The sequence below is a fragment of the Eleutherodactylus coqui genome, chromosome 8, assembly GCF_035609145.1.
Source record: "Eleutherodactylus coqui strain aEleCoq1 chromosome 8, aEleCoq1.hap1, whole genome shotgun sequence".
Classification (NCBI taxonomy): domain Eukaryota; kingdom Metazoa; phylum Chordata; class Amphibia; order Anura; family Eleutherodactylidae; genus Eleutherodactylus; species Eleutherodactylus coqui.
Window position 1 is genome coordinate 186,984,154 of NC_089844.1, and position 12,232 is coordinate 186,996,385.

Genomic DNA, 12,232 nt, shown 5'->3' on the forward strand with positions numbered 1-12,232 from the left:
TTGCATATCGTATCCGTGCGCGCGTCTCGTCCGATAGTAGGACATGTGATGTACCGTGGCCCGCGCACGGATTGGGTGTCTGCATGCTGTCCCATGTGACTTACACCCGAGAATCTTGGGCGCAAATTGTTCGTGGCCATGTGATTACGGCCTTAACAGTGATGTTAAACTAATGTACTTAATTAACCCCTCAAGGACCAGGCTGTTGTGTACCTTAAGGACCAGTCACAATTTTACCTATGTGGTGGTTTTACTGTCCTATTTTTTTTCCTTCAGCTGCCAAAATTATTTTTGCTGTTTTTTTCCATGACAAATGGGGCTATTTTTTTAAATATATTTTTTAACTCTTTTTTTTTTTTTCAGTTTTTTTTTTAGATTTATTGGGGCTAAAAAAAATTATTTTTTAAGGGCTTATTCAGACGGGCGTATATCGGTCAGGTTTTCACGCCCAGCCAATATACGTCTGCAAAGGGAGGAGGCCAGAGGGGAGCAGTGCAGTGAGCTCCCGCCCCCTCTCCGCCCTCGCCACTGTTTGCAATAGGAGGGACGGGGATGGAGCTAAGGTCCGCCCCTTTCCATTACAAACAGTGGAGAGGGAGCTGGAGTTCCAAGGCATTTCGATAGTTCTGATAAAAACACCTTTAACCCCTTAGTGACAACCCTGTTTTTTGCCTTATCTACCTTTTTGTTATGACGACTGAGAAAGGGTTGCTTAACTTTTCTATTTTTTTCTAATATAAAAAAATTACAGATGAGCGAGCTCGAGTAACTGCTTGGTCCGAGCGTGCTCGCTCATCTCTAGTAAAAATCTATAAAGATTTTCTAAGTCTTCAGAGAGGATTTGCAGAAAGTACAAAACACGAGCAGCATTGCTGAGTGTTTGCATCAAAATAGATGCTCCTTTATTGATCCTGGTTAACAAGAGCCCACGCAACATTTCACCTCCATCACAGAGTCTTTGTCAAGCTGAAGTGACCCCCAGCGGCCCAACACTAAATACAAGTCACCAATCACAGGACAGATCATTACAGCAGGTGTAATAACTTATACATGTGCCGCAGCCACTTCTTGGGTAAGTCTACATGCATGTGCGAGAATTCACAGCTCGCGCAATAATGTAACCCGACGTCCCCATTATCCATAACATCACTGAGCATAGTAGTGCCGCGCATGCGTGGGATACCACACCTCTCGCAAGTCAAGATGGTATTGTCAGCTCCATTCAAAGGCAGAATATACTATAGCCTAACGCATGCGCCTAGCAGGTAGGGCACCATCACCTGTGCCATGTTGGCAATAAACCATCAGCCTATGGAGGTAACCTGCACCAGATGGCACACTCTGAAGAACGTCAGCGAGAGTCACTAATACTATACTGTACCCATCAGGCTCAGTGCTATAGAGGTTAAAAGACCACCAATTAGTATGGCTGGAGTAGAGAGATAAGCTTGTTGGACAGATGCCCACTCACCAGTAGAGGGGTATGTAGCCCCAATGGCCCAAAGATTCCTGAAATGGCAGATCAAAGTGCACAAATATGTCAAAAGAGAACATTACTTTGATCACATATAGGAAATACCGTTTTACTCATTATCTGACAAACTTAGTACAAAATATATACAAGTGTGCGAAACCAACACGGCGCTGAAGCACCAAATGGGTGGATGATATTTCAAGACTCTCAAGCCGCTGTCTATGACCCGTGTCTCCGCTGTGCCCCGGGGACCTGTGGACGGAAAACACAAGCATTAGCCAATCGATCAGCGATCAGCCAATGCCTACACAAACAGGAGCCGGTTATACTCTAAGGTCAATCAGACTGATGGAGGGAGTCTAACTCAAAGATCCATAGACTCAATGAATTTGAGTCTGGGTCCCCTGCCATCCCAGAGGTGGTGATGGGGAACAGAATCAATAATCTGGTAACGGAAATGACTGATGGAATGTGGCTTATCAAGAAAATGTTTGGCACCCGGTACGTCAGTCCTGCCCGTTCATTCAGACTTTTGTGTTCAGATACGCGGGTTTTGCATTCCATAATCGTCTCGCCGACATACAAAAGCCCGGATGGGCATGTGATGACATGGAGGACGGATGTGGCACATGTAAATCTATCCCTGGTGGTATACCTCTTACCAGTCCGTGGGTGCGTGAATGTATCACCTTTTGTCATGTTATGACAACTGGCGCAATTCAAGCACGGGAAATGGCTTGGTTTGAATGGTGCCAACAAATTCTATCTTGAGTGTGTCTTAGGGACGCGCGTCATATGCACTAGTTTATTCCTGAAATTCGTTCCCCTCCGATACGCCATAGTTGGGGGCGTTCTGAATTCACGGATTGTATCATGGCATCTTGCCAGAATAGACCAATGTCGTCTGATGATCTGTGCCACCCGGCCACTCGTGGGGCAAAAATCAGAGACAAAAGGAATCCGTGGTCGAACATCCCGTTTAGTGGCGGGAGTTAAGAGGGTCTTACGATCCATGTGGCGCACTTTAGAATGGAGCTACGCAGTTAGTCTATCAGGGTAACCCCTTGATTTAAATTTGGCACAGATTCGGTCCAGCCTAGTGTCACCCTTTCGTCAGTTATGATGCGCCGAATCCTCAATAACTGACTCCACGGAAGGGAGTCGCACATCCATGGAGGATGGCAGCTATCAAATGCAAGCAGGCTATTCCTGTCCGTCTGTTTAGTGAACAGGTCCGTCTTTAACCCTCCCTCGCTCTTGTATACCAGGACGTCTAGAAACTGTATTTGTACAGTAGGACAAGAGAGTAACCTTAAGGTCAGGGAGAATATGGTTAATGTCATCATGAAATAGACACAGCTCGTCCTCTGTTCCATCCCAGACAATGCAGATGTCTATAAACCTGACCCACGTCCAGACCTTATGCCAGTAGTTAGACATTTAGATCTGGGACTCCTCTACGTATGCCACGAATATATTGGCTACGTGGGCGCCACATTCGTGCCCATAGCGGTACCATGGCATTGTCTAAAGTGGGCATCCCCACACAAAATAATTTTTGCACAGCATCATCTCAAGTGTTAAGGACCGCTAGGTCACATTAACATTTCAAGCCTTGGGTTCCAAATCAATTCGTATCCGGTGCACCACGGAGGCCAAGAACCACACAAAGAGTCGGTTTCTAGTTCTCCTCAGATACGTAGAGTTGAGCCACGGCAGATATACAGCTCACTCTGCTTAAGGCGTACGTACTCTGAGCGTTTATTGACTGAGTATAGTTCTAATACAGGAAAGGAATACGTCATTAGTCATGGGGTTAATCTCATTGGGTTAGAAAAACATTAAGAATCGTGTATTGTTCAACAATCAGCGTAGTGAGAATATCTATGTGAAATGTCCTTCAAATGATTATTCCTCCCTTGTGAGTTTGGATGATCGCAGCGTCTTATCAGCACGATTTGCTATTTTCCCAAAGCTCAGGACGTGGGGGAGTCTCTTCTGATAGCGACTGTACCAGGCAAATGTTCTCGGATGAATGGAAGAAAAAAAAATCATTAGACATTGCACCGCACCTCCTGCTCTAAAGCTATTTCTGTTTGAATTATTGTTTCACTACACACAAGCTTATTTACATCTTATAATGCTCCATTTTGTATCTAGTGGCCATTTTGAGACAGATTCTTCCATATTATGAGCCTGTACCTTCTCACAAGCAAGGTAAGTACAAACAGTATCTTCCTATTGCTGAGGTCTGACAAAGGCAGGAAGTGAATAACTACCTGAAGCCCTTTCTCATGCTGGATATTGCTGTATAGGGACGTAACGTCAAAGGACCCAAGTATGGATTCGCTAGAAACGGAAACATCCCTGATTTTAGTTAGGAAGTCCGTAGTGTCCTTAACATAAGACGCCGTCCCTACCACAACGCTCCTAAGCACCTTATTGAGAAAGCGTGACACATTACAAAAAAGTGATCCCAGAGACGATTGGTGAATTTTTTTTTGTGAATTTTCGGCAATGTATAGATGACCGGAATGATTGGATGAGCAATATCCAAAAACGATTTTAATTTCAGATCAATGATACCAGAACCTCCTCCAACAACAACATAAGCTCATTTCGATATCGAGGTGTAGGGTCACTTTTCAAAGGCTCATACGTGTCACGGTCCGCTAGCTGTGACAGCAACTCCTGATGGTAGTAGCAGGTATCCATCACCACCACGGCTCCGCCATTATCGGCGGCCCTGATGGTGATGGACATATCATCATCACTGATTGATTTATGGGCTAGAGCTTCCTGCCTCGACAAATTGTGTTTAACAGCCTGCTTATACTCTTGCTTTCTCAACACTTGTAGATCCCTAGTTACCATACTGGCAAACGCATCCACAATGTGCACCTGGCAGCTGAAAGGAGCTCCAGGTACACAAGCCAAGCTCACATGATGTAAAGTCAGCATCAGGGGGCATCGAGCCAACTGTCAGTGTAGAGTCCTGGGAGGCAGAAAAACGCACTTTCAATTTCAGAGACCTAAATAGCCTAGGACAGTGAAGGTCACACCTAAACCAATCTGTGCAGGGTACCGCTCAGAATGATAAACTACATGACAACACATTGACCTCAGTTGCAGTTAGATTCCTAGTAGATATATTTACCACCAAGGATACCTGATTTAGAGTGCCCTCTGTCACATTCCGGCTCGAGTCCGTATCCCCTGATGCAGATTTCCTTCTTTGGCAGTGCCTCCTACTGCCCCTTCTGTTATTCCACCTTTTCGTTGTTGCCTGTCCCTCACCCTAGGAGGGCGACGTTGCCCTAAAAAAGGTACACTAGTGGGTATCGAGGTGCTAGGAAGTTCATCCAGAGAGTCGGAGCTATCTGATGTGAAGCCAAAGAGCCTCTTGTTCCTCCTCACTCGTGGCTGGTTCACATTCCGCCGAGCAGGATATAGATGGTGATTCTTTGTCCTAGCGCCTCTTGGAGCCTGCCAATTAAAAACGTGGCCACTCCGGTAGTGTTCACTGTCGCAAAACCATTTGGACCTCTTAATCCCTTCAATCTCCTCCTGGTACTTCTTGAGGATAGGTTCCAATTTCTTCTTAAACTGCTCCCAATCCTCCGGTTTCATAGTAGATGACAGATCAGTCTCAGTCAAACTGATCTGTTCTTGGCATGTCCTGATCTCGCCCTGTAGGTACTCCATATTTAAGAGTATTAGATCAAACACATTTGTTTGTAATGTTAATACATGTTAAACAGAAGTCCTCATTGTCGATCATAAAGGTGGGTCGTATGAGTGACCGCAAGGCACGGGGAATGCGTCGAATAGTATAGTAGTCACGGAGTGTAACCAGGTGTAGACGGTATGAAATCAGGTGTGTTAGGACCCTCCCACTTGCATTGCATCACTTTAAGGTTCGGGCATCCAAGGAACAAGCCATCAAGCTCCATATTCGAGATAATCCGCTTGGGTGTAGGCAAAGGTATTCGTGTATCCGGGTCCACTCATTCCCGGAATCTGTTTAAATAAGTCCCCAAGAGAGGGTGCCCGCTGTATGGAGTCCATGCTCAACTGAGAAAATATGAGAAAAACATTTTCTTGATTAGCCACATTCCATCACTCATTTCCGTTACCAAATTATTGATTGGGTCCCCCGCCAGAGATGGTGATGGGGAACAGAGACTCAAATTCATTGAGTCTATCGATCTTTGAGTCAGACTCCCTCCATCAGTCTGTGATTGACCTTAGAGTATAACCGGCTCCCGTTTGTGTAGGCATTGGCTGATTGCTGACGCCTGCTTACTTGTATCACCGTGTTTTTAATGCTTGTGTTTTTGGTCCACAGGTCCCCGGGGCACAGTGGAGATACGGGTCATAGACAGCGGCTTGAGAGTCTCGAAATATCATCCACACATTTGGTGCTTCAGCGCTGTGTTGGCTTTGCACACTTGTATATATTTTGTACTAAGTTTGTCAGATAATGAATAAAATGTTTTTTCCTATATGTGATCAAAGTAATGTTCTCTTTTGACATATTTGTGCACTTTGATCTGTCATTCCAGGAATCTTTGGGCCATTGGGGCTACAAACCCCCTATATGTATTACTATACATACTTACCTATACTGATGAGTGGGCATTCAAAGGCAGATATATACTATGGCCTAACGCCATAACAAGCTTATCTCTATTCCTGCCATACTAATTGGTGGTCTTTTACCCTCTATAGCACTGAGCTTGATGGGTACAGTATAGTATTAGTGACTCTTGCTGTCGTTCTTCAGAGTGTGCCATCTGGTGCGGGTTACCTCCATTGGCTGATGGTTTATTGCTAACATGGCACAGGTGATGGTGCCCTACCTGCTAGGCGCGTGCGTTAGGCCATAGTATATATCTGCCTTTGAATGCCCACTCATCGGTATAGGCCATAGTATATATCTGCCTTTGAATGCCCACTCATCAGTATGTATAGCAATACATATAGGGGGTTTGTAGCCCCAATGGCCCAAAGATTCCTGGAATGACAGATCAAAGTGCACAAATATGTCAAAAGAGAACATTACTTTGATCACATATAGGAAAAAACATTTTATTCATTATCTGACAAACTTAGTACAAAATATATACAAGTGTGCAAAGCCAACACAGCGCTGAAGCACCAAATGTGTGGATGATATTTCGAGACTCTCAAGCCGCTGTCTATGACCCGTATCTCCGCTGTGCCCCGGGGACCTGTGGACCAAAAACACAAGCATTAAAAACACGGTGATACAAGTAAGCAGGCGTCAGCAATCAGCCAATGCCTACACAAACGGGAGCCAGTTATACTCTAAGGTCAATCAGACTGATGGAGGGAGTCTGACTCAAAGATCGATAGACTCAATGAATTTGAGTCTCTGTTCCCCATCACCATCTCTGGCGGGGGACCCAATCAATAATTTGGTAACGGAAATGAGTGATGGAATGTGGCTAATCAAGAAAATGTTTTTCTCATATTTTCTCAGTTGAGCATGGACTCCATACAGCGGGCACCCTCTCTTGGGGACTTATTTAAACAGATTCCGGGAATGAGTGGACCCGGATACACGAATACCTTTGCCTACACCCAAGCGGATTATCTCGAATATGAAGCTTGATGGCTTGTTCCTTGGATGCCCGAACCGTACAGTGATGCAATGCAAGTGGGAGGGTCCTAACACACCTGATTTCATACCGTCTACACCTGGTTACACTCCGTGACTACTATACTATTCGACGCATTCCCCGTGCCTTGCGGTCACTCATACGACCCACCTTTATGATCGACAATGAGGACTTCTGTTTAACATGTATTAACATTACAAACAAATGTGTTTGATCTAATACTCTTAAATATGGAGTACCTACAGGGCGAGATCAGGACATGCCAAGAACAGATCAGTTTGACTGAGACTGATCTGTCATCTACTATGAAACCGGAGGATTGGGAGCAGTTTAAGAAGAAATTGGAACCTATCCTCAAGAAGTACCAGGAGGAGATTGAAGGGATTAAGAGGTCCAAATGGTTTTGCGACAGTGAACACTACCGGAGTGGCCACGTTTTTAATTGGCAGGCTCCAAGAGGCGCTAGGACAAAGAATCACCATCTATATCCTGCTCGGCGGAATGTGAACCAGCCACGAGTGAGGAGGAACAAGAGGCTCTTTGGCTTCACATCAGATAGCTCCGACTCTCTGGATGAACTTTCTAGCACCTCGATACCCACTAGTGTACCTTTTTTAGGGCAACGTCGCCCTCCTAGGGTGAGGGACAGGCAACAACGAAAAGGTGGAATAACAGAAGGGGCAGTAGGAGGCACTGCCAAAGAAGGAAATCTGCATCAGGGGATACGGACTCGAGCCGGAATGTGACAGAGGGCACTCTAAATCAGGTATCCTTGGTGGTAAATATATCTACTAGGAATCTAACTGCAACTGAGGTCAATGTGTTGTCATGTAGTTTATCATTCTGAGCGGTTCCCTGCACAGATTGGTTTAGGTGTGACCTTCACTGTCCTAGGCTATTTAGGTCTCTGAAATTGAAAGTGCGTTTTTCTGCCTCCCAGGACTCTACACTGACAGTTGGCTCGATGCCCCCTGATGCTGACTTTACATCATGTGAGCTTGGCTTGTGTACCTGGAGCTCCTTTCAGCTGCCAGGTGCACATTGTGGATGCGTTTGCCAGTATGGTAACTAGGGATCTACAAGTGTTGAGAAAGCAAGAGTAGGCTGTTAAACACAATTTGTCGAGGCAGGAAGCTCTAGCCCATAAATCAATCAGTGATGATGATATGTCCATCACCATCAGGGCCGCCGATAATGGCGGAGCCGTGGTGGTGATGGATACCTGCTACTACCATCAGGAGTTGCTGTCACAGCTAGCGGACCGTGACACGTATGAGCCTTTGAAAAGTGACCCTACACCTCGATATCAAAATGAGCTTATGTTGTTGTTGGAGGAGGTTCTGGTATCATTGATCTGAAATTAAAATCGTTTTTGGATATTGCTCATCCAATCATTCCGGTCATCTATACATTGCCGAAAATTCACAAAAAAAAATTCACCAATCGTCTCTGGGATCACTTTTTTGTAATGTGTCACGCTTTCTCAATACGGTGCTTAGGAGCGTTGTGGTAGGGACGGCGTCTTATGTTAAGGACACTACGGACTTCCTAACTAAAATCAGGGATGTTTCCGTTTCTAGCGAATCCATACTTGGGTCCTTTGACGTTACGTCCCTATACAGCAATATCCAGCATGAGAAAGGGCTTCAGGCGGTTAATCACTTCCTGCCTTTGTCAGACCTCAGCAATAGGAAGATACTGTTTGTACTTATCTTGCTTGTGAGAAGGTACAGGCTCATAATATGGAAGAATCTGTCTCAAAATGGCCGCTAGATACAAAATGGAGCATTATAAGATGTAAATAAGCTTGTGTGTAGTGAAACAATAATTCAAACAGAAATAGCTTTAGAGCAGGAGGTGCGGTGCAATGTCTAATGATTTTTTTTTCTTCTATTCATCCGAGAACATTTGCCTGGTACAGTCGCTATCAGAAGAGACTCCCCCACGTCCTGAGCTTTGGGAAAATAGCAAATCGTGCTGATAAGACGCTGCGATCATCCAAACTCACAAGGGAGGAATAATCATTTGAAGGACATTTCACATAGATATTCTCACTACGCTGATTGTTGAACAATACACGATTCTTAATGTTTTTCTAACCCAATGAGATTAACCCCATGACTAATGACGTATTCCTTTCCTGTATTAGAACTATACTCAGTCAATAAATGCTCAGTGTACGCACGCCTTAAGCAGAGTGAGCTGTATATCTGCCGTGGCTCAACTCTACGTATCTGAGAACTAGAAACCGACTCTTTGTGTGGTTCTTGGCCTCCGTGGTGCACCGGATACGAATTGATTTGGAACCCAAGGCTTGAAAGGTTAATGTGACCTAGCGGTCCTTAACAACTGGCGTAGTCGGCAGGATTTACTGATTGACTCTTGTGTCACTCATCGGGCGACGACATCGGACTGGGAGGACATATATCCACTGTGCCAAACCAGAGGACTGATCAACCTCACACACAGCCCGGTAAGTGTCATATCTATTATATGATGTTTGCCGTTGGTCTGTTTTGGCTCAGTTGATTGACAGACTCCTAGGTCAGTCGGATGTTTGATGTTTGACATCATAGTTGTCATCGGTAAAGAAGTTTACCTCAGGTCTTGGGTGTCAGGACTCGGGCTCCGGGAAACTGGAGGTCCCTGTCCCTTCCTACTTGCCCCCCTGGGCTAAGCCCCAGGGCGACAACTGGGCGACGGTCCCTACACTCACTAAGGAAGGGGGACGCGGGGACTAACGAACAGACAGACACTGGAACAAACAACAGCAAGGAGAGTCAGACAATCCGGGTCAGCAACAAGAGGGTACGCGGTACAAGAGGGTCAGGCAAAGGCAACGTCAGGTCCAAAGGCAGAGGGTCAGTAACAGGAGTCAGGAGTCAGAACTATGCAGTACGCTGGTGTAGCAGGAAATCCAAAACTAACACTGGCACTGGACTGCAGACACCAGCAGGTTTAAATGCTGTCCGAGCTCCCGCCCTAGCAGCTGATTGGGGCGGGGAGCCTGACAGCAGCTGAGTGCACCCAGCAGCACTGGGGAACCCGCCCCCAGCCCTGCAGGAGGCAGGACAGGAGACACACGTTTAGTTGCCAGGATACCTAGGACGCGACGCGGGGAAACACCCACCGCGTCCCTAGCAACCCGGCGGCGAGGCGGGGCCCGGCGGCCAGGGGAGGTGACGAGAACCGGGGCTCCCCTGCACCGCACAGCGGCCGCACGTGTGACCGGACCGGCGATGCGGGCACGACGGACCCGCGAACCGTCAATCCTTACAATACCCCCCCCTTCTACGGGGGGACACTGGACCCCCACGGCCCAGAGCAGGCTTGAGGGGAAAGGCTCTGTGGAACCGTCGGACCAATAGGGGTGCATGTACGTCCCGGGCAGGAATCCATGTATGGTCCTCGGGGCCAAAACCCTTCCAATGTACAAGATATTGCAAAATACCTCTCACACGCCGAGCATCAATCAAACGTTCTACCTCATACTCCAGTTCCCCCTGTACAAGAGTAGGAGAGGGCAGGCTCTGGGCGGGCAGAACTGGGGTTACATATTTTTTCAGCAGCCCCTTGTGGAAGACTTCATGAATCTTCCACGACTGCGGAAGAGATAATCTGTACGCGACCGGATTGACCACCTGGGAGATGGTGAACGGACCAACAAAGCAGGGAGCCAGCTTTAGGGATGGAACCTTGAGTCTCAAGTTTTTTGAGGCCAGCAATACCTGCTCCCCAACCACAAATGGTGCAGAGATCGTGCGTCTTTTATTAGCTTGACCAAGCAGTTTATCCTGGGAACCCTGAAGGTTCTTACGAACCTGGGCCCAAACTGTGCACAGTTCATTAATGGCAGAGTCCGCAGACGGCGTGTCAGAAACTGAGGGCGCAGAAAAAGAAAATTGCGGGTGGAAACCATAATTACAAAAGAACGGCGACACATGAGAAGACGAATTTACATGGTTGTTAATGGCAAACTCGGCGAGAGGTAGGAAGTTAACCCACAGATGTTGATTGTCAGAAACGAACAGTCGCAGGTATTGGATTAATTCTTGATTCATCCTCTCAGTTTGCCCATTCGACTAGGGATGAAAAGCAGACGAAAAGGACAGACCAATATTCAATTTCCTGCAGAAAGCTCGCCAGAAGCGAGCGACAAACTGTACACCTCTATCTGAGACCATGTCCTCAGGAACCCCATGCAACCGCACCACCTCCTTAATAAACATGTCAGATAACAGTTTGGCGCTTGGTAGCTTGCTCAGAGGAACAAAATGTGCCATTTTGGAGAACCGATCTACAATGACCCAAATGGCCGTATTCCCCTGTGACGGCGGCAAATCTGTGATGAAGTCCATTGACAGATGTGTCCAGGGCCTGGACGGAATGGGCAAGGGAAGAAGAGGCCCCTCAGGACGTCTCCTGACACTCTTCCCCCTGGCGCACACCGGACAAGCAGTGACAAAAGCCCGAACATCCCTACTCATATGAGGCCACCAATAAGTTCTGGAAAGTAATTCCTGAGTTCCTCGGATACCGGGGTGCCCAGCAAGGACCGAGGCATGCGTCTCTTCTAACACCTTCAACCTTAAAGGTAACGGAACAAAGAGTTTGCCTTCTGGAAGTGCTTCAGGGGCTGATTGCTGTGCATCCTGAATTAGCAGTGAGAGGTCAGAGGAGACAGCTGCGAGAACCACCCCAGGGGAAAGGATAGTCTCAGGTTCCGACTCAGGAGGTTCCGGAATACCAAAACTCCTAGATAGGGCATCTGCCTTCACATTCTTGGAACCGGGTCGGTAAGTAACCAGGAAATTAAAACGGGAAAAGAAAAGAGCCCAACGAGCTTGTCGAGCATTCAACCTTTTAGCAGAATCTAAATATACAAGGTTCTTATGGTCTGTGAGTACCATGATCTGATGGCGTGCTCCCTCCAAAAAATGCCTCCACTCCTCGAACGCCCATTTTATAGCAAGTAACTCACGATTGCCTATATCATAATTCTGTTCGGTTGGGGAAAATTTTCTAGAAAAGTAAGCGCTCGGTCTAAGATTTGTGAGTGTAGACGGCCCCTGAGAAAGTACCGCCCCTACTCCAAACTCGGAGGCATCCACCT